The sequence below is a fragment of the Ursus maritimus genome, unplaced genomic scaffold (genome assembly GCF_017311325.1).
Source record: "Ursus maritimus isolate PB19 unplaced genomic scaffold, ASM1731132v1 scaffold_3, whole genome shotgun sequence".
Taxonomy (NCBI): domain Eukaryota; kingdom Metazoa; phylum Chordata; class Mammalia; order Carnivora; family Ursidae; genus Ursus; species Ursus maritimus.
In genome coordinates, this window is record NW_024425563.1 from 38,672,047 (window position 1) to 38,695,813 (window position 23,767).

Consider the following 23,767-nt stretch of genomic DNA (forward strand, 5'->3'; position numbering starts at 1 on the left):
GGTTGAAAACATGAGAGTGACGTGAACAGAATAGAAAATAAATTGGGGAGGGAACAAGTGCAAGGAGATTGACCTGGGAAGTGGCACTTTTCACTTGCACTGAAAAGATGCATAGAAGGGAGATGTCAGCTTGCAAGAGGAACAGAATGGCAGCAGGGAGAAATGATGGAGTTTGGAATATTTAGGAAGTGAAGTCAACATCACTGCTAATTGATTGCATGAGAGGGAGGTGTTAAGGATGACTAACAGACTTCTAGTTCTGAATTGCAGGGAATAGGTTGGGAAGAATTGTTTTAAAACAAGAGAATGATGTAGGCAGTGCCTTTCCCTTCATGGCCTGTTTTTTCATGTGTGTAGAAAAGCTACTACTCTGATGGCAGGTTGCCTATGATTTTCTATATATCTATAATTATTCCTCTACCAGAAAAAGTACAAAGTTTAGTTTGACTTGGTTTTCTGTTCCCATCCCATATGATTATTATAGAGGAGTAAGTCAATCCATTCAATAAAATCAGATAGTGTTAGCAATTTAAAGGATTTTAGGAAATTTATGCCATTTTGAGAAAGGAAAAAATTGAAATAAGTCTAAAAATAGTAGTAAATTCTTAATATTTACCAGATACTCTCTTTTTAACATGAAATATAAAGACATATGACCTATCAGTACTTTGGAAGGTAGGAATACACTAGAATGCATGGCAGTAGTAGGAATTCATCATTCATTTATGAAAATCCAATGTGTACAGATTAAAAAGCACGTGATCATCCCCAAGCCTCTAACAGCATTTTGTATGGACTAGATTTCTATTAGTATTGTACTCTAACTCAATTCCACACCCTGTAAAGAAGCACACCTAATTTTAAGTTATTGCTTCCATCCAATGTCATGGCATATGTTGTCTAAAGTTTGACTGTGTCCCTATATCAAATATCATAATCCCATATAAATATATGTAACTCATTTCAAAGTAAGAAGGATGCCTTTTACTAGGAAATAGTGAGCATAAGTGATTCCTTCCAAAATACGTTAATAATTAAATAAAAATAATGCTACTTTGAAAACCAATAAATACATATTCCATATATATTCATAACTTTACAATAGTGTCATCCAAGTTAAACCCCATCTCCAAGTTTCACCAAGCATACGTTCTTACTTTATGAGCATATATATGACAGTTAAATTATGTGTTTATCATTTTCACTGAGAATATTTGACATTTATAGGTTGTGGTAAAAACAAATTGGGTAATTTTGCTGCCTTAAAAAAGACAAACCCACTACAAAAACTGGATGATCTCTGCTTCAAAAGAGGATAGATTCTGTTTTAAATGGGGTTTTTACATTTTTTTCTCTTATGTACATAAAATAAAAGGAATTGCAGACATTGACAAGCTTTGTCAACCAAATTTTTTTAAGTGGGATACATTAGTTCTTGGCTAATAGCAATTTAAAAGACAAGTCATTTATCGACTTAAATGAAATAAAATCATGAAAACAAAACAGTTCTCTTGTTGGCACAATCTGTGTTGTTATTCCTGAGTTGTTCTGCTGAAGCAGACTTATTTTGTATCTTACGACCAAGGTTAGAGGGGTTCTCTGAAAAGTACAAGTATAACTAAGCTATATCACCCGACCAGAATTCTTCTGCACCTTTTCAAAGACATTACGGTAGAATTTTGTGTGAAGGTGACTGCCATCAGGAAGGCCCAGAAGGTCTAGTTTTCTCTTTATATTCTAGACCAAAAAGAACAGCTTGACTTTCAGGTCTCCACCTTGTCTTTGGGAAAGGGAGGTATGAATTAGATTCCACAGAACCTTCCAGTCACAGCACTTAAGCTACAGTACTAGAGAATGCTTGCTAGAGATTCAGATTCTGAATTGCAAGATAGAGTATCTGTAAATTCTTCTGTGCATTCTCAAGGAAATAACCCAAGCTTAAAGAGAGAGGGGATTCCTCAGTCACAAATGAAATTATGTCTGTAATTTTGAATTTTTATTATCCATCTTGTAAATCAGAGAAGCCCTTAATAATACCTTTTCTTCAACGGATCATTAAGACAACATATTGTGACAGTATTATTTAGTGTCCAATTTTCAGATCCCATGTCATCATGATGTAAGAAATGGGGAAATAAAAAAATAAAACAGTAACTAACAAGCGTCGCAGTTTTATGGCAAAATGGCATTGTCTGTGACTCAGGGCAAGAAAATCTGAGAAAGCACTGAGGTATCTAATGCGGCAGGGTCCTCTGTTAAACTTGTCTCCATAAATTCCACCATTTCCACTGCCATCTCTTACTCCTTTCAAGCTATACATCCCACCAGAAGGGTGGATGATGCTACTTCTGCTGTTACTTCAGGCCCTTGTGGGTTATTTAATCACATCCTTTCATTTACATTAAATACATTAATTCTTTTTATATGTACCTGAAAGAAGAACTACTTGACACAGGGAAGAGGTGGGCTTAATTTTAACTCTCACTCTTATTTTTCCATGATATATCTTGCTTCTTAAATACCATAGAATCCCTTTGCATTGTTCAAAATGTGGACTAAAAGGTATACTTCTCAGGTTTATTATAAGAATGAAATGAGACAACAGAATGTATTAGTGGAATGTCCAAAACATTATAAATCTCAGGCCGCCTAGGTGGCTCAGTTGGTTAAGTGTCTGCCTTCAGTTCAGGTTATGATCCCAGGGTTCTGGGATCCAACCCCATGAGGGTCTGAGCTCCCAGCTCAGTGGGGAGTCTGCTTCTCCCTCTGCCCCTCCCCCAGCTTGTGTTCTCTCTCACTCTTGCTCTCCCTGTCTGAAATAAAATCTAAAAAAAAAAAAAAAAAAAAATACAAAACATAAATTTCAAAAAAGGAGAAGAGAGGGGAATTCCCCTAATGCTGTCAAAACTTTAAGATATAAAAAAATCTCTCAACTAGTTGTTGTTTAAAACCAATACAGACTGCCTAGAAATGGGCAATAATGAAAATATTACTTTAACAGCCTGTTTAACACATCTAAAGCAATGCTTAGAAAAATACTGAATAGTCCAATGATTTATATTACTAAGCAGAAAAAAATATAATGAATATCCAACCTAAAAAGCTAAGGAGCAATAGGGAAAGGAGAATAAATATACAGAAAAAGTAATAAATAGCATATATTGAACTAAAAAGTAGAATATAAATTTCTGAAAAATGAGTCTAAGGGTAAAATAAAGAATAAAACAGATAAATCTTTAACTTTTAAAAAGGGAAAAAACCAAACACACCAAACAAAAATAAAAGATGCAAATTTTCATAGAAGATGGCATTAAAGAATTATACACTATGAAAATTAATTTGCAAATGTAGATAAAAGAATCAACGATAACTCATTCAAGATAGCTACAAACTGAAACATACAGATTACCATAGAAGAAATAGAGAAATTTGTGAAAGAACCACCTCTCACCTCCCACACCTCTGGACACACAAACCAATCCAAAATAAAGTACTAATCACAGATACTTCAGGAAAGTCATGGAATTCTACCAATTACTTCAGCAACATAAAATTTATGCTAATATTTAAATTGTTCAAGAGCACCTTTAACAAATCTAAACAAAACTAAAGACAAGCAAAGAAAATAATACATTTTCACTTACTGGACATAAATTCTAAATTAAATATTAGCAGACAGAATATAGGAGCATAACACAACAATAATCTATTATTAATTAAAATCTTATTGGATTCAGGTATAATTCAATATTGAAGGAATCTACTAATATAATTTGCACAATATAGATTCAAATGTAAAACATATGAAATCACTTCTTAAATGTTAAAAAAGGTATTTGATAAAAATGTAACAACCACGTTTGATCTAAATAGTACATAAATGTTTAAATCATGGATATTTATTTGACATTAGGAAATATAGATATAAGTTTAAACATATATTTAGATCTAAATCTAGAACTTATAGTATTAATATGGATATAGATTTTCATGTGCAAATCAATGCTGTTGTTAAATTTAGAAACAGTGCAAGGATATTCACTATCACCACTATTGTTTAACATTGATTTGGACATCACAATTTACATGATTTGACAAAAGAGAGAAATAAGGTAAGAAACAAACAAAACCATCGTTATTTACCCAAAACAACACTGTGTGCCTGGAAAAAAATCAACTGAAAAACATTTTTAAAAAATAAAGGCAATCTCTTGGAGGTTGAAATTTAAATTGCCTTCCTCTATCAAAAACAAAACCAGTTTGACAAGCATCCATTTACAATAGCAAAAAGAAAGGAATAAGCCTACAGAAATATATATTAAAAATAATGTTCAAGATTCATAAGAAATAAATTTTAAAACTCTCTTGTGGAGCATAAATATAAAATTTGAATCAATTAAAAGGCAATATGCTGTTTCTGGCTAGAAGCACTCTGTGAGATAAAATGTTAAATTTTCTAAATTAATATTTAAAGCCTAATCCGTTACCAATAAAAACCACAATGCAATTCTTTTAAACAAGGGAATTCTAAAGTTTCTACATATAGACATTAAAAATAACAAGAAAAAGAATAACAACAGCAAAAGCAAAGTTCTGGAAATCCTATTACTTTGGTACTGATGTAAGATTAGACAGAGAAACCACAAGGAAGGAGAAAATAAATAGTCCTAAATTAGACCTTCATTACCACACACACACACACACACACACACACACACACACACACTTTCTCACAGGATTTTTGCATAAAACATCAATGACTTTTTATTATTAGTGAAAATAATGGATCATTCAATGAACAGTGTTGGACAAATTCATATGTCTTGAGAATATATAAAACTACTATCTCATAGTTTACACAAGAATTAATTTCTGATGGGTTAAAGATTTTAATAAGAAAAATAAAATGCAACTGTATAAGAAGAATGTATATCTTCAGCATGAAAAAAAAATCTTTCTAAATTTCACATGACACATAAGAAGCTATAAAAACAGTATGTAAATTAGAATAAAGTAGTCTCCTTGGCAATATATATACTATTACAGAGTCATAAGTAAACATTAAAGAGAAACAAAGCAAAAACAACAAAAAAGCAACATCACCAAAAAACATCTGGTATCAAAAGGGTGGTTTCCTTCACAGCTCATTCAAATCCATTGAAAAAAAACACACACAGAGAAATTAATTGATAATTTGTAAAGGGTACAGTGACAGTTCCAAGAAAAAGAAAATATGTATGAAAATATATAGGAATAGTAAAAATAAGTTAACCTTGTCTTTTCTTCCAGTATCAAGTGTTCTACTGCCCTCTGAAAACTCATAGATACTGAATAAATTACAATAAGCACATTTTAAGATGCATTTCTAAGTTTGTAAATAAATGGGGGAAATCCCAAAGAACCTATTTAGATTAACTGACGTGGTAAATTGAACAGCAAATACTAAACAAGGGACAAATATTCAAATCAGAAAAACAGAGCACTGAAAATTAAGATGCTTAACTCTCAAAGTTCTAGTTAAAGGGCCATTTGAGAAAAAAGAAACTATTCTTGGACAATGAGGGGTGACAGCCCCCAGGACCTCCAGCAGCGCCAACAATTGGACTTTCTATGTGAAAGTGGTTCATAGCTGTGCTACCAATACAACAGTCACTAACCATATGAAGCTATTGAGCACTTAAAATATGCCTAATGCAGCTGATGATTTAAATATTTAATTTTATTTATTTAATTTTCTTTTCTTTTTTTTTTTTTTTAAGTAGGCTCTATGTCCAACATGGGACTCAAACTCGCAACCTGAGATGAAGGGTCCCACGCTCTACCTAATTTTAATTTTAAAAGCCACACAAGTCTAGGACCTCTGGTATTAGCACAACTAAGGGGCCCTGACACCAGTAAAAGATTGGGCTACACAAGCTTTCTTTCTATGCAAAATGGAGCTAACAATGAAACTTGAAAGTTGATTATCTTTAGAACAACATTGTATAGAAAAAGAGGAAAATAAATACTAGGTTAGATATACATTACTTATTGGTTATGGGACTACTAAGTCAATATATTAAATTAGACATATTTTTTTAATTAAAAATAAACTTACAAGAACTAAATAGCTGGACGTTAAGTCCTTATAAACTGGGAGGCTGTGTGTGGGTGTGGGTGTGTATAATCAAAATGAAAACATCTGAAGTTCAATGAATTATTCAGAAGGAAGTTAGACACTGATTATTACTAGAAATCGTAATAACATTCAGTTGTATTTCAAGTATAACTAGTTAAGAATATAAATGGAAAGAAAAATTTCAAATCTAGTACAAGGAAGAAAAACCAAATGGGAAAAAAAATGACTGTTGATAAAGGAATAAGAAAGGAGAAAAAGATAGAAAAAAGGAAGATGACAAGAATGTTGAAATACATTCAAATACAATCAACATTATCTCAATAAATGCTAGTAAAATAAGTCAACTGAAAGAGATTGTTGGGTTGGATTAAAGATGCACTCCAACTTTTTTTGATCATGATAAGATGTTTGTTCTAACAGAAGAACACAGAAAGACTGCAAGGGATGGTCTGGAAACACATACAGGAAAGTGGCAACTGAAAGAATGCTGTAGTGTGATTAAGATAAAACAGATTTTAAGATGAGAAGAATTACTAGAGATAAAAATGGTGACTATATAAACATAACAGTTTTAATTAACTTAGAAGATATTAAAATTCTAAGTTTAAAGGCATTTAATTAAACATCTTATCTTATATAGAGAATAATAGAAATTGATGAACCCATGATAACAATGGGTATTACAACACGCCACTTACAAATTACTAAAAATACAGCATAATTTAATGAATGTACACAGAACTGTACTATCAATAATTACAGAACACACACACATAGAAACGTCATTAAATTTAACCTCACGAAGGAGTGTGTGCTGGCAGGCGGAGTTAGACACCAGTGCAGCTCAGCCAGGACGGGAGCAGAGCCGAATTTGGGAAGCAGCCGCCTGCTATGCTGAGAACCTCTGGAAACTGGCTAAGGAGCTGCGGAACTAAGAATTAGAGTCCTGAGGAAGAGTTAAGATGGCGGAGGAGTAGGGGACCCCTTTTTCAGCCGGTCACCTGAGTCGAGCTGGATAGGTACCAGACCAGCCTAAATAACCACGGAATCAGCCTGAGACGCAGGAAAATACATCTGGATCTCTACAAATGAACATCTCCAGCACTGAGTATTGAGATAAATAAATAAATAAAATCTTTAAAGAAGAAGCCCACATCCCTAAGATCCCTATAAAACAAGGGGCATGGCCTGGGACCCAGTCAATAATTTGGGCTCTGGACAACCCCGCAACCCCTCCTCATCAGAATGACAAGAAGGAGAAGCCCCCCCTCCAGCAAAGAAAAGACAGTGAGTCTGAGGCCTCTGCCACAGAAATAATGGATATGGATGTAACCAAATTATCAGAAATGGAATTCAGAGTAACAATGGTCAAAATGATGAGTAGAACTGAAAAAAGTATTAATGGAAAGGTTACTGAGAATATAGAATCCCTAAGGACGGAAATGAGAGCGAATCTGACAGAAATTAAAAATTCTATGAGCCAAATGCAGGCAAAACTAGAGGCTCTGACAGCCAGGGTCACAGAAGCAGAGGAACGGGTTAGTGAATTGGAGGATGGGTTAATAGAGGAAAAAAAACAAAATAGAAGCTGCTCTTAAAAAAATCCAAGCCCACGAATGTAGGTTACGGGAGATTACTGACTCAATGAAACGATCCAATGTTAGAATCATCGGCATCCCCGAGGGGGTGGAGAAAAACAGAGGTCTAGAAGAGATATTTGAACAAATTGTAGCTGAAAACTTCCCTAATCTAGCAAGGGAAACAAACATTCGTGTCCAAGAGGCAGAGAGGACCCCTCCCAAGCTCAACCACGACAAACCTACGCCACGTCACGTCATAGTGCAATTCGCAAATATTAGATGCAAGGATACAGTATTGAAAGCGGCCAGGGCAAAGAAATTTCTCACGTACCAAGGCAAAAGCATCAGAATTACGTCAGACCTGTCTACACAGACCTGGAATGAGAGAAAGGGTTGGGGGAGCATATTTAAAGCTCTTTCAGAGAAAAACATGCAGCCAAGGATCCTTTATCCAGCAAGTCTGTCATTCAGAATTGATGGAGAAATAAAGACATTTCAGAATCGCCAGTCACTAACCAATTTTGTAACCACGAAACCAGCCCTACAGGAGATATTACGGGGGGTTCTATAAAAGTAAAAAGGCCCCAAGAGTGATACAGAACAGAAAGTCACAGCCAATACAAACAAAGACTTTACTGGCAACATGGCAACATTAAAATCATATCTCTCAGTAATCAGTCTTAATGTAAATGGTTTGAACCATCCCATAAAACGCCACAGGGTTGCAGATTGGATAAAAAGAAATGACCCATCCATTTGCTGTCTACAAGAGACTCATTTCGAACCCAAAGATGCATTCAGACTGAGAGTAAGGGGATGGAGTACCATCTTTCACGCAAATGGACCTCAAAAGAAAGCTGGGGTAGCAATTCTCATATCAGATAAATTGGATTTTAAACTACAGACTATAGTTAGAGATGCAGAAGGGCACTATATTATTCTTAAGGGAAGTATTCAACAAGTGGATATGACAATTATAAATATATATGCCCCCAACAGGGGAGCAGCAAGATACACAAGCCAACTCTTAACCAGAATAAAGAGACATATAAATAAAAATACATTAATAGTAGGGGACCTCAACACTCCACTCTCAGAAATAGACAGAACACCCTGGCAAAAACTAAGCAAAGAATCAAAGGCTTTGAATGCCATACTCGACGAGTTGGACCTCATAGATATATATAGAACACTACACCCCAGAACCAAAGAATACTCATTCTATTCTAATGCCCATGGAACATTCTCAAGAATAGACCATGTTCTGGGACACAAAACAGGTCTCAACCGATACCAAAAGATTGAAATTATCCCCTGCATATTCTCAGACCACAACGCTCTGAAATTGGAACTCAACCACAAGGAAAAATTTGGAAGAAACTCAAACACTTGGAGACTAAGAACCATCCTGCTCAGGAATGACTCGATAAACCAGGAAATCAAAAATCAAATTAAACAATTTATGGAGACCAATGAGAATGAAAATACAACAGTCCAAAACCTATGGGATACTGCAAAGGCAGTCCTAAGGGGGAAATACATAGCCATCCAAGCCTCACTCAAAAGAATAGAAAAATCTAAAATGCAGTTTTTATATTCTCACCTCAAGAAGCTGGAACAGCAACAGAGGGACAGGCCTAATCCACGCACGAGGAAGCAGTTGACCAAAATTAGAGCTGAAATCAATCAAGCAGAAACCAGAAGTACAGTAGAGCAGATCAACAGGACTAGAAGCTGGTTCTTTGAGAGAATCAATAAAATTGACAGACCACTGGCAAGACTTATCCAAAAGAAAAGAGAAAGGACCCAGATTATTAAAATTATGAATGAAAAAGGAGAGGTCACGACGAACACCATTGAAATTGGAAGGATTATTAGAAATTTTTATCAACAGCTATATGCCAATAAACTAAGCAATCTGGAAGAGATGGAATCCTTCCTGGAAACCTATAAACTACCAAGATTGAAACCGGAAGAAATTGATTCCTTAAACAGGCCAATTAATTATGAAGAAATTGAGTCAGTGATAAACAACCTTCCAAATAACAAAACTCCAGGCCCGGACGGTTTTCCTGGGGAATTCTACCAAACATTCAAAGAAGAAATAATACCTATTCTCCTAAAGCTATTTCAAAAAATAGAAACAGAAGGAAAGCTACCAAACTCATTCTATGAGGCCAATATTACCTTGATCCCCAAACCAGGCAAAGACCCCCTCAAAAAGGAGAATTACAGACCGATTTCCCTAATGAATATGGACGCCAAAATCCTCAACAAGATACTTGCTAATAGAATCCAACAGTACATTAAAAGGATTATCCATCACGATCAAGTGGGATTCATACCTGGGATGCAAGCGTGGTTCAATATTCGCAAATCAATCAGCGTGATACATCATATCAACAAGAAAAGACTCAGGAACCATATGATCCTCTCAATCGATGCCGAAAAAGCATTTGACAAAATACAGCATCCTTTCCTGATTAAAACCCTTCAGAGTGTAGGAATAGAAGGTACATTTCTCAATCTCATAAAAGCCATCTATGAAAAGCCTACTGCAAATATTATTCTCAATGGGGAAAAGCTGGAAGCCTTTCCCTTAAGATCAGGAACACGACAAGGATGCCCACTCTCGCCACTATTATTCAACATAGTACTAGAAGTCCTTGCAACAGCAATCAGACGACAAAAAGGGATCAAAGGTATTCAAATTGGCAAAGAAGAAGTCAAAATGTCTCTCTTTGCAGATGACATGATACTCTATATGGAAAACCCAAAAGAAGCCACTCCCAAACTATTAGAAGTTATAGAGCAATTCAGTAACGTGGCAGGATACAAAATAAATGCTCAGAAATCAGTTGCATTTCTATACACGAATAACGAGACCGAAGAAAGAGAAATTAGGGAATCCATCCCATTTACAATAGCACCAAAAACCATACGTTACCTTGGAATTAACTTAACCAGAGACGTAAAGGACCTATATTCTAGAAACTATAAATCACTCTTGAAAGACATTGAGGAAGACATAAAAAGATGGAAAGATATTCCATGCTCATGAATCGGAAGAATTAACATAGTTAAAATGTCCATGCTACCCAGAGCAATCTACACTTTCAATGCTATCCCGATCAAAATACCAAGGACATTTTTCAAAGAACTGGAACAAACAGTCCTTAAATTTGTATGGAAACAGAAAAGGCCCCGAATCTCCAAGGAACTGTTGAAAAGGAAAAACAAAGCTGGGGGCATCACAATGCCGGATTTCGAGCTGTACTACAAAGCTGTGATCACAAAGACAGCATGGTACTGGCACAAAAACAGACACATAGACCAATGGAACAGAATAGAGAGCCCAGAAATGGACCCTCGGCTCTTTGGGCAACTAATATTTGATAAAGCAGGAAAAAACATCCGGTGGGAAAAAGACAGTCTCTTCAATAAATGGTGCTGGGAAAATTGGACAGCTACATGCAAGAGAATGAAACTTGACCACTATCTCACACCATACACAAAAATAAACTCCAAATGGATGAAAGACCTCGATGTGAGACAGGAATCCATCAAAATTCTAGAGGAGAACATAGGCAGCAACCTCTACGACATCGGCCAAAGCAACCTTTTTCATGACACATCCCCAAAGGCAAGAGAAACAAAAGATAAAATGAATTTATGGGACTTCATCAAGATTAAAAGTTTCTGCACAGCCAAGGAAACAGTCAGAAAAACTAAGAGGCAGCCCACGGAATGGGAGAAGATATTTGCAAATGACACTACAGATAAAGGACTGGTATCCAAGATCTACAAAGAACTTCTCAAACTCAATACACAAGAAACAAATAAACAAATCAAAAAATGGGCAGAAGATATGAACAGACACTTTTCCAATGAAGACATACAAATGGCTAACAGACACATGAAAAAATGTTTAAAATCATTAGCCATCAAGGAAATTCAAATCAAAACCACACTGAGATACCACCTTATGCCAGTTAGAATGGCAAAAATAGACAAGGCAAGAAACAACAATTGTTGGAGAGGATGTGGAGAAAGGGGATCCCTCCTACATTGTTGGTGGGAATGCAAGTTGGTACAGCCACTCTGGAAAACAGTGTGGAGGTCCCTTAAAAAGTTAAAAATTGAGCTACCCTATGATCCAGCCATTGCACTACTGGGTGTTTACCCCAAAGATACAGACATAGTAAAGAGAAGGGCCATATGCACCCCAATGTTCATAGCAGCAATGTCCACAATAGCTAAATCATGGAAGGAGCCGAGATGCCCTTCAACAGATGACTGGATTAAGAAGATGTGGTCCATATATACAATGGAATATTACTCAGCTATCAGAAAGAACGAGTTCTCAACATTTGCTACAACATGGACGGCACTGGAGGAGATAATGCTAAGTGAAATAAGTCAAGCAGAGAAAGACAACTATCATATGATTCCTCTCATCTACGGAACATAAAAACTAGGAAGATCGGTAGGAGAAGAAAGGGATAAAGAAAGGGGGGGTAATCAGAAGGGGGAATGAAACATGATAGACTATGGACTATGAGAAACAAACTGAGGGCCTCAGAGGGGAGGGGGGTGGGGGAATGGGATAGACCGGTGATGGGTAGTAAGGAGGGCACTTGCATGGTGCACTGGGTGTTATACACAACTAATGAATCATCGAGCCTTACATCAGAAACCGGGGATGTACTGTATGGTGACTAACATAATATGATAAAAAATCATTAAAAAAAAAATTAACCTCGCGAAGTTTCAAAAACGGATATTTTATAGATTATGAAACCTTTGATCAATGCAGTGAACTTAGATATCAATTACTAAAAGATAACTAACGCTTTTTGTATGCAAAATTTTATTCCACATGCATTAAAATAAAAAATGTGAAGAACACAACCTTAAAAGTTTTAGAAATAAATATCAGCCACATCTTATTTATCTAGAAATAGTAAAATATTTAACTCCCCAAATAATTTTAAAAGTTGAAAAATCTGATTACATTCAGATTAAGAACTTCTGCTTAATAAAGACCCTCAAACATGAGAAGATATGTATAACAAAAATAAAAAACAATTTCTACCCAAATTACATAAACAGTTATTATTAATAATTAGGAAAAATATATGCAACTCAATAGAAAAAAACATATATATATAGAGAGAGAGAGAGAGAGAGAAAGAGAGGTGTTTCCCAGAAAAGAAAACTAAAGGACCAACAAGTAAAACAAAAGTTTAACAATGCCAATTTTTGGTAAAGAAATGGAGTAAAGATCACTCTCACAAACTGTTGATAATATATATAAATAGACAAACACAAAGTTGAAAAAAACCATAGCAGTATCGAATAACACGCAAACAGACTGCAATGTACTACCTATTGATAAAGATAATTGTAAACACATTGGAAATATCCTGATTAAGCCTTTTTTCTCATATCTATGATTAAGTTCTATAAGACTGAAAGTAGATTAAACCTGAATCAAGTCAAAAGTGACTAATGAAAATGATATTAACAAAAAATAAACAAAACTGAATGCATGGCTTGATTAAAAGGTCAAATATAATCATTCAAGTTTTACCATCCATAAGAACTATACTACCAATTACTTTAATCATATTTCAAATTATTAACAGACCTGGCCTCATTTGTTCAAAGACTGAACTATTAAGATAATAATTGAACATGAAATTGGATTCTTTATTAATATCTTTTCCATGGTGAAAAAAAGTTTTAATGTCTATATTAGAAATTTAGCCCACTAAAGCTCAATTCTTACAAAGAAAATACTTTTTTATTAGGAATTCAATCTGATAAAAAATATGCCAATTTCTACAAAGAGAAAGCAGGTATTAACAAAAAGATATGAAAGTTCTTAAACTTATTCCCAAATCTGTTTGATTTTGTTTTGTTTTGTTTTGAGCATTAAACAAAAAAATAAATAAATAAATAAACACACAAAGATAACTTAATGAACAATCCGTGCTCCTGAAATGCTGAGTCCATAATTCTTCCTGAATTATCGGGACCCTGTCCAAATGAAGTAATTTCTGTGCTGTTTCAGCATCCTTTTTCAAAATTCCTATTGCTCTTAACATTAGGTTTATATCAGTTCTCTAACACTTTTAAATCTGAGTAAATTAAGTACGCCAGTATAAAAATATGACTATGAAAACACACTGTCACACACACACGCACGAGTTCTCAAAAAGCTTGCCATATAATACATTTTAGTAATATTTAAAATGACTTTTTGCTCCTCTCCTAAACCTGCCTTTGTAGAATTTTAAAAACATTTCTCAAATATGACATTCCCAGCAGCAGTTAATTTTTTTTTAATTATATAGTGCATATGTACCAAACGGGCATTCAACTTCCCGACATTCATCCCATCTCTACCTGATGAATGTCTTTACTTGCAAATGGTCACTAGGTTTCTTTATTTAGCACCTATTTCATGGAAGATTAAATCTCCCCATTGCCCTGAAGTTACCACTCTAAAGTTTGATTCGTGATGTTGTAGATGAAGATTTTTTCAGACAACCTATTTTCTTTTTCATATTACAGCAGTAATCTGAGGTCATATAATGGTTAGAAAAAGCTCTTCTAGTTAGAATCTCAAATTTGGCCTGTTTAGATCCGACTAACCACTGCACATAAAGTTTTGGTGCCTAGAGCAGGCAGATAAAGCAAAGAATACTCATTAATAAGTATTTCCGTATATTTTTGTCTTATTTGACAGCTTAGAAGAATTCTATAATTTAGGACTCAATTATTCTAGAAACCCCTACCCTTTTTGGCTCGCTGAAAATTCTCCCCTCTCCTAACGTTGCTCTTTCTGGCCCATCACTCCTTACTCTCCTGTTTGGCCTTCTCCTTCTCTACCTAACCTCTGAATTCTGCAGTTTCATTCCTCTTTTCTATCTGAAATGTCCCCCTACTAATTAATAAATTAACAAATGTTGACTAAAGACCTCCTATAAGCTATATATGATCTCATTGAGTCTTGCTATTTATAGACTAATTATGTTTAATTTTGTATTTTAACGCTTTCTCTTTGAATTCCTTTTTTGTAGTCTGCCTGCCTAAATAATATCTCTACTTTGATATATAATAGACCTCTCATTCTCAGTATATCAAACTGAACACTCAAACCAAACAAAATACAAAACAAAAAAAAGAGAATTTATAAATGGGAGATGACAACTATTAATGATTGACAACCTTAGACCTGAATTTTTTATCTCTATCACAACCTGTTCATGCACTTATCTATTCGCATCACGACCCATTCATTGGTATTGACCAAACATTGACTGAAAAACTATAATGGAAGATTAGATATCACATCAAAAACACAAAGAACATGTGTAAACAATAACTATGTAGTAGGATCCAAATAAATAACCAAAATACTAAAAAAAAAGCTACACAAATCTTATTACCTAACCAAAATCAGCAAAGCTGGAAATATCTAACTAAAGAACAAAAGAAAAATGTTAGAAAAACTTTTTCAAAATATTGTAAATAATTATGTGTCCCAGGAAAAATACATGGAATTTAGAAATATTTATTATAGAACAATAATAAAAGCATTACATATAAAAGCTGATTTCCTGCTTACAGGAAAATGATGAGCAGTAAATAACTACTAGAAAATGAGAAAATGGAATTAGCCCAGTATCCAACTTGCAGAGTTAAATATAACTAAATGACAGTAAACCCATAGGAAGTAGAAAACATAAAAAGAGCAAAAAAAAAAAAAATTAATGTAATGAAAACCAAGAAACTTTACAGAGAACATAAACAGAAAAATGGTCCTTTGAAGACATTACTTTGCTAGAGAAACACAACGGATGAAAGAAAGGAAGAAAAAATAAGGAATAATAGCAATGAAAAAGGTCATATAATTACAAATATAGTACAGGTTTGAAATTATAATAGTATTTTAAGAAAGTTACTAAGTTCATACCTAAAATCATAAAAAATGAGAATTTTTTACAAAAATAGAAATTTTTAATATTGATTTAATAAAAATGAAAGACCTAAAATAGAGAGATTAAAGAAATTATATTAGTAGTCCTACCTCTAGTTGAAAACCCTAGATTTATATTTTTATATAAATAAGTTCTTGTCAAAATTTCAAAGATTAGAAATTCTTAGACTATAAGGAAAAGATAGGAAAAGATAGAAGTCCTTAAATTCAAATTTATCTAGTAAAGTCGGAGATACACTTACCTATGACCCAAAAATTCTATGCTTAGGTGTATGCCCTTTTCATTAAAAGGCCAAGTAGTAAATATCTTAGGATTTGAGGACCATATTGTCTCTGTTGTAATCACTTAATTCTGCCATTGTAGTATGAAAATAGCCAAAATATATGTCAAAAGATACATAAACGGGTTTCGCTATGTTCTAATAAAACTTTATAAAACCAGGAGGTAGACTTGATTTGGTCAATGGGCAAGAGTTTGTCAACCTCTGTACTACAGGATGAATTTCATTCAACCAAATGATGACTAGGAAATTTCAAGAAAAGAAATAAGCATGTTAAAATACGTAAATGTACATATAAAACAAAGGTGTAGGGTAAAGACCGATGATTAATACACAAATGTTGCATATTGTATTAAAACTATCAGCCAATACAATTAGACAATAAAAATCAATTAGTGACACAAGATTAACTAAAAAGGAAGTAAAACGATGTTTGTAGATGATATGATAGCATACCTGAAAAAAATCCCAGAGAATCGATGAAAAAACTTATTCAAAAGGTAATTAAATTCAAAGAAATACCAGTATATATAACTAACACAAAGAATAAAAAGTTTTTTCTTGTACACAAACAAGAAACACAACATAATGGTAAAGAAACCCCTTTTATAATAACTGTACAAAAATCAATACTTAGAAATAAATTTCAGGAGAAACATACAAACCTTTACGAGTAAATTTTAAAAATTCTTGAAAGACACCAAATTAGATTTGGATAAACAGGGATGGGAGAATCCCCGATTCTTGGATAGAGTGAATTACACACAAATATATGTGGCAACTTGTTATATGACAAAGAAAGCACCTCAAATCATTATTGTGAGGATGAATTTTTAAATAAATGGTGTTCTGGCAATAGGATAATAATTCAGAAAAAGACAAAATTAGAATTGTATCTTAATAATAAACTCTAAAAAGATTAAGGATTAAACGTAAAAAAGAAATGACATAAAATAGAACTACATGAGTACCTGTTTTCCTTTTTAACTGGTATAGGGAATGGCTACTCACCTATGACATAACATCAAGATGTAATAAATGAAAAGACTGCTAAATTTGACTATGTAAAAAATTAAAAATACATTAAATGATACAAACAAAATTTAAAAACCTGAAAAACTGGGGGAAAATTTTCACAACATATAAACAAAGAGTTAATATTCTCATAAATAAAGAACTCTTTAAATTGAGGATAAAAGGTCAAAAAAATCTAATAAAAATTAGGAAAAAGTACAAATAGAAAAATCACCCAAAAAGACATAAAAATGGTCCTTAAACATATGAGAAGGTGTTCAAACTCACTTGTAAGTAGAGAAAGCAAATTAAAACAATATTGAAATATCATTTCTCAACTATCAGACTGACAATAATTTAAAAACATGACAATACTTTCTGTTCATGTGGTTGAGGAGAAACAGGCACATTCATTTGTCGCTAATGCCAATGTAAATCAAATACAATCTTTCCAAGGAACTATTTTGGCAACACACAAAAAATCTTCTCATACATTTACTTTTTGATTCAGTAATGGCAGTTCTAGAAATCTTACTGTTAAATTCACCTCTAACAATATGAAAATAAGCACAAGGTTAATTGCAGCACTGTTTAGAACTACAAGATATTGGAAACAATCTAATGCTCACACATGGGAGAATGGTTGAAAAACTATATGGTAAAGCCATACAAGGCTGCAACAACATGGGGGAGCACCCAACCAGAGCTCAACAGATTCCCTAATTTCAGAAGATGAAGGTGAGAGACTGGGAGACCAAAGTAGGTAGAATTAACAAGACAGAATACTGGAGAAAAGAGTTGCCTGGAGAGAGAAACCTAGAGGTCTGCAGATGGGCCCCCTCAGCACTGATCAACACATGTGTGTCAGGAAACTACCCACAGTCAGGGAAAGAATCAGCCAGAAGCCTGGAGCCAAAGGCACTAGAACTCACATAGGGCTGTGTCAGGGTTAACGTGGAGCATGAAATCAGCCATAATCCCTGGCTCACCAAAATGTAACATGGAGGTCGCTGAGAGCAGGGAAGGTTTCAGAGAAAGCCATAGGCCTCTAAGAATGACGAGGCCTGAGTGACCACTCAGCCTTTGGAATGCTACAGGGAGTTGCCTTCTCGAAACTTTCTTAGCCCAAACCACCACCCTCTGATGGAAGAGACGTAGGCATTGTCCCTTAGGCTACATTTGCCAAAACTCGTAGAAAATGCAAATTAGCATATCGCATCTTTCCCATAAACAGATCCTCCCAGTTTCAGTAACACCCCTTGTCACACATCATGTGCTTAAGAAACAGTGATAAGGACTTGCGATTATCCTGAAAGACCAATAAAAGTGGGAGCAAAGAAGAGCAAAGGGTCTTGGTCTTTGAATGTTGACACCCTTTCCTTCTCCTCTTTTTCATAGCAAAGTTCGGAGTTAATCTTTCATGCATCAGTACAGGGATTGCCGGCCATCCCTGGCAGGGCTGGAAATAGTGCCCATTCCCACTGACCAAACTGGAAAACTTCATCATGATTCATGGGGCAGTGGGTAGAGAATTCAGAAGAGTCTTGCCTCTGTTGTGGAGGAATAATTAGTCCAAAATTGAGCACTGCTCTGTTGACACCTACCAAATCTTAAAAGGAAAACCTGAGAGGATCAATCTATTCCCAAGAAATTTATTTGCATCCCATAACAAAGCTCAAGTATATTTAGAGGAGTTATAGGGGAAGAAAAATCTCTTTCTCTATCCACCTTAGGTTCTCCAGCTGGGGACCTGTAAATTAGATGGACCTAAGACAGATTAACAAAGGAAAAACAAACAGGTATTTATTAACATGCATTGTGTAGGTAACACATGGGAGTACACAAGACGAGTAACTCGGAGGTTTGGTTAGAACTTGGGCTTAGGTAGCATCTTAGCAAAGGAACAATATATTTTTAGAGAAGTGACAGGACAAACAAAAAGGACTCTAGGTCTCCAGAGCTGGCAAATACATGAGAAATTAATGGCAGATAAGGCTAGTTAGTAAAGTTTGTTTTATAAATTCCTCTGGTGCTGTCTCTAAGTTGATAAAGGTCTTAAATTGTCTCCAGCGATTAACTTTTTGTCCTTTCTGGTAGAAGAGAGGTCACCTTTGTAATTTTGTGTCTTGCTTTTAAGCAAATAGGGGAGTGCAGACAGCTTTTCTTGTATCTGTTTCTTCTCAATTCCTTTTCGCTCAAAACAAGCTTTATGCCAAAACAGCGTACTTTGGGGTGGTATATTCTAACACCTGAGAAAACACAAAAATATTGAGCTTCCGGGTGCCTGGGTGGCTCAGTAAGTTAAGCGACTGCCTTCAACTCAGGTCATGATCCCAGAGTCCTCGGATCAATTCCCGCACTGGGCTCCCTGCTTCCTCCCTCTCCCTCTGCTGCGCTCTCTCTCTGTCAAATAAATAAATTAAATTAAATTAAAAATATGGAGCACCCAATAAGGTGGGATGTGTCATATTAGAGAGTAGCAGCTCTGCCAAAACTTGGGGTAGGTCAACAAAAGAGAAAAGTCTGGTTTTAAGTTTTCTGCTTAAGCCATTCATTCCATGTTATGGATTTAATTGTGTCTCTCAAAATACATTGAAATCAAAACTTCTAAACCCGTGAAGATGACTTTCTTTTGAAATAGAGACTTTACAGATATAATCAAGTTAAAGTGGGGTCATACTGAATTAGGGCCAGCTTGAATCCAATGACTGATGACCTTAGAAGAAAAGGGAAATTTAAATATGGCGCTGTGAAGATTAAGGCAAAGATTGGAGTGACACCTCCCTAGCCAAGGAACTCCAAGGATTGCTGGAAACCGTCAGAAGCCAGGGAAGAGGCAAACAACAGGTTCTGCCTCACAAATTCAGGGAACAATCAAAGTTGCCAGCATCTTAGTTCTTAACTTCAAGGCTCCAGAACTGTAAGAAAATAAGTATCTGTTGTTTTAAGCCTCATGATTTTTGGGTTTTGGTACCTTGTTAAGGCAACCCTAGGAAACTAACACAATTAGCAAGTATGGAATTCTGGAATTGCTCATTGGCCCTTTGTTTAAGAGATCAGTCTACTAAATGTTGTCAATGCAAAGGAGACAAGCAGTTAATGTGGAGGGTACTGAATTGTTCTCCATTGTAGAGAGAGGGGAGATTTTTGATATAGGGAGAGACAACCAAAATGAATGGGAATAAGAAGCCTACAAAGCTGAGGGTCTTCAAGGAGAGGTGAATTTTGAAACCCAGTGATTACATACAGCTGCAGAGTGTTTTTCAAGTTCTATGCTCTGCTGTGCTACAATTGCTACCCACACACAACCCTTGCAACCTCGGTGACAATTTGATATTGTTATGCACTTATTCTCATTTGGGTGGTTCTGTGGGAAAGTGAAGGAACTTAATAAGGACCTGGTAGGGATAAAGAAGAATGATAGGGGCGCCTGCGTGGCTCATTTGTTAAGCGTCTGTCTTCGGCTCAGGGCGTGATTCTGGGGTCCTCGACCTAGCCCCACAACAGGCTCCCTGCTGGGAGCCTGCTTCTTCCTCTCCCACTCCCCCTGCTTGTGTTCCCTCTCTTAGTGGCTGTCTCTCTCTCTGTCAAATAAATAAATAAAATCTTAAAAAAAAAAAAAAAAAGAAGAATGATAGTTCACCAGGAGACAAAATGGAGATTGATGTTAGAACTGAGTTATAGATAAAAATTTGAAATAGCCCTTTCCCCCCCAAATCCCTAGAGATTTGAAAGAGAAAACAGGGCTCCCAAGGTATATTAAATGAAAGTAGAATGAATTTTAATTAAATACTAATTGAATTTAAAGGTCATGGTAAACCATCAAGCTAGAGTCAAATGAGGAGCAGAGTTGATAACTGAATTTCCTGTGTCTTTTGCTACCAACAACCTTTATGAATCAGCTGGATTTTAACCATGTTTTATCATATTATTTCAATTTAATTCCTATCATGTCTAATGGGAGCCATCCTATATTTTTGATGATTGTGCTTAGTTATGCTATGCTATGTTGATTTTATGATTTAGCTCCCAGAGTAAAATATTTAATTTGTCTAGTTTCTTTTTTTTTTTAAGATTTATTTGAGAGAGAGAGAGTACAAGTGGGGGTGGAGAAAGGCAGAGGGAGAGGGAGAAGCAGACTCCCTGCTGAGCAAGGAGCCTGATGTGGGGCTCGATCTCAGGACCCTAGGATCATGACCTGAGCTAAAAGGCACTTAGCCGACTAAGCCACCCAGGTGCCCTACTATGCCTAATTTCTAAATAATCATGCCCTCTTTATCTCACCTTTTTTTTTTTTTCACCCATACCCCCCCCCCCACCTCTGGCAACCAGTGATCTGGACTGTTTCTATGATTTTTTTTTTTTTCAAGTTCTACATATTTGTCCTACTCTGACTTATTTCAGTGAGTGTAATGCCTTCAAAGTCCAACCATACTGTTGCAAATGGCGGGATTTCCTTCTTTTTATGACTAGAGATTATTTGAGTGTGTCTGTGTACCACATTTCCCATATTTTGGCTATTGTAAATAATGCTGCAATGCACATGAGGGTGCAGATATTTCTTTAAGATAATGATCTCATTTCCTTCAGATATATGCCTAAGGGTGGAATCACTGGATCATATATTAGTTCTATTTTTAATATTTTGAGGAACCTCCATACTGTTGTCCATCGTAGCTGCACCAATTTACATTCCTAAGGACTGCTTTATCTCTGATTCTACATATTAACAGAGACATGTATGGCATTTTATGGTTCATTAATATGATCACCCACATGATTTTACCTGTTCCTTAGAAAAATATGATTTTTAAATGAGATTATTATCTTCCTCCTACAGATTTTTTTAAAAAGAGAGATCCAGAGGATGATTTGCTATTCTCAAAATGCTGGAATGTGGCAAAATTAGAATCCAAACTCATGTTTATTGGCACCAATTTCCTTAGTCTTTTAATATATATATATATATANNGTGTTTGAACCCTAAAATTCATTTGCTTTCAGGAAGGAAAGAAAAACAAGGAGAAAAAATGTATTTTTCTAATTTGAAATAAGGCAATGACTACTCCTTAAATAAAGGCATTTGAGCAGGAATTAGTGATGATAGTACTAATCAAAATAATTCCCCACACAGACCATTTCAAATTTCCATTTGATGAAAGACAGTAAAAACCTGAATTTCAAGGATAAGTTATCCTTGAATCTACAATTGTTATACTTCTATGTTGTTATACATTTTGACAGGCATTTCATTAATGTTGAGAATATACATCAATTGTGTAAATATAACTTTAAAGAGTAAATAGAAAGAAATGTCTTTGTTGGGAAGTTACATTTGTTTGTAAGAGAAAACAAGAAAGTAAATGCAATGTTTCTCTAATCTTTGATTCATTTCTTATTAAAACGGTAGCTTACATATCTGAATGTCTGATTTCACAGACAGTACAATTATTTTGAATTATAAAAGCCTACACAGTGTCTTGATTAAATCAAGATGTTTTCCAGCATAGGACAATGTGCCACTGATTTTTGTCATTCTAAGACACTAACCTGTCAGAAAATTTAAAAATGACCTTTTATGGTGTAACTCATTAGGCTTTTTGTGGCAATTTCATATTTTTTTAGCTTATAAGGGTTATATACTCCATGTAAATTTCTCTGAGAATAAGTGAGTCATTTTAAAAAATCACATTTTCAAGGTTGAATGAAAGCAGCTATATACATTGAACTATATGCTAAAATGTTATATGAACAACTCTGATTTTAAAAACATATTAGCTATTTGAAATATGTGAAAACCTTAAAAATATTTTATAATAAAGAGAAGCATTTCAGATCTTTTACACCCATCATATAAATGAACATATGGTGCTGAATTAGTTTTTCACAAGCAAAATATACTTTCATTAGTTTAGACAACTAGTACACACAATTTATTACAGAAAACCAGATGGATTAGTAAAAGTCAGGCTGTGTTTTGGATATTTTGACTGTTCTGTGGCAAATGGAATTGGTTTGGGGAAATGCCATATACATTAACTACTATTCTGTTCCATAAACAGTTCAAGAACAGAGCACCTGGCTTAAAAATAATAATGGAAATATTGGATAGTGGAAAATAACAATCAGTATTTGAATAAGAAATTCAGCATTAACTTAATAATGTAATCATTGTGGTCAAAGTTGGCCTTATGGACAATTACAATGTTAGGCACACTTGATTAATTCTTCCATAAATAAGGAAATATAAGTTCTGTAACACTACCCACTTAAAATCACCTCAAGGATGAGTCATTTAGAAAATAATAAATACAAAAGCAGTGGCTGGGGTGGCTCAGTCAGTTAAGCATCTGCCTTTGGCTCAGGTCATGATCCCAGGGTCCAGGGATGGAGCTCCACAAAGGGCTCCCTGCTCAGCGAGGAGCCTGCTTCTCCCTCTGTCTCTGCCACTTCCCCTGCTTGTACTCTCTCTCACTTACTTTGTCTCAAATAAATAAATAAAATCTTAAAAAAACACACACACACACACACACACACACAAGAGAGAAACAGGAGTCAGGTATGCAAGCTGTGAAGCATTTTTTTTTTTTTTTTCACATTGGAATTGTATTCAAGGTTTAGAAGAGAGAGTGAAAACATATTACAGACTCAAATACATGGTCTATTACTCGACATCATTTCTCCCATCTGGGTCCTTTGCCTCCTTTTGTAATTCACTTGTGCTCTAAACACTTCTGACAGGTAAAAGAGGCACCAAAAACAAAAC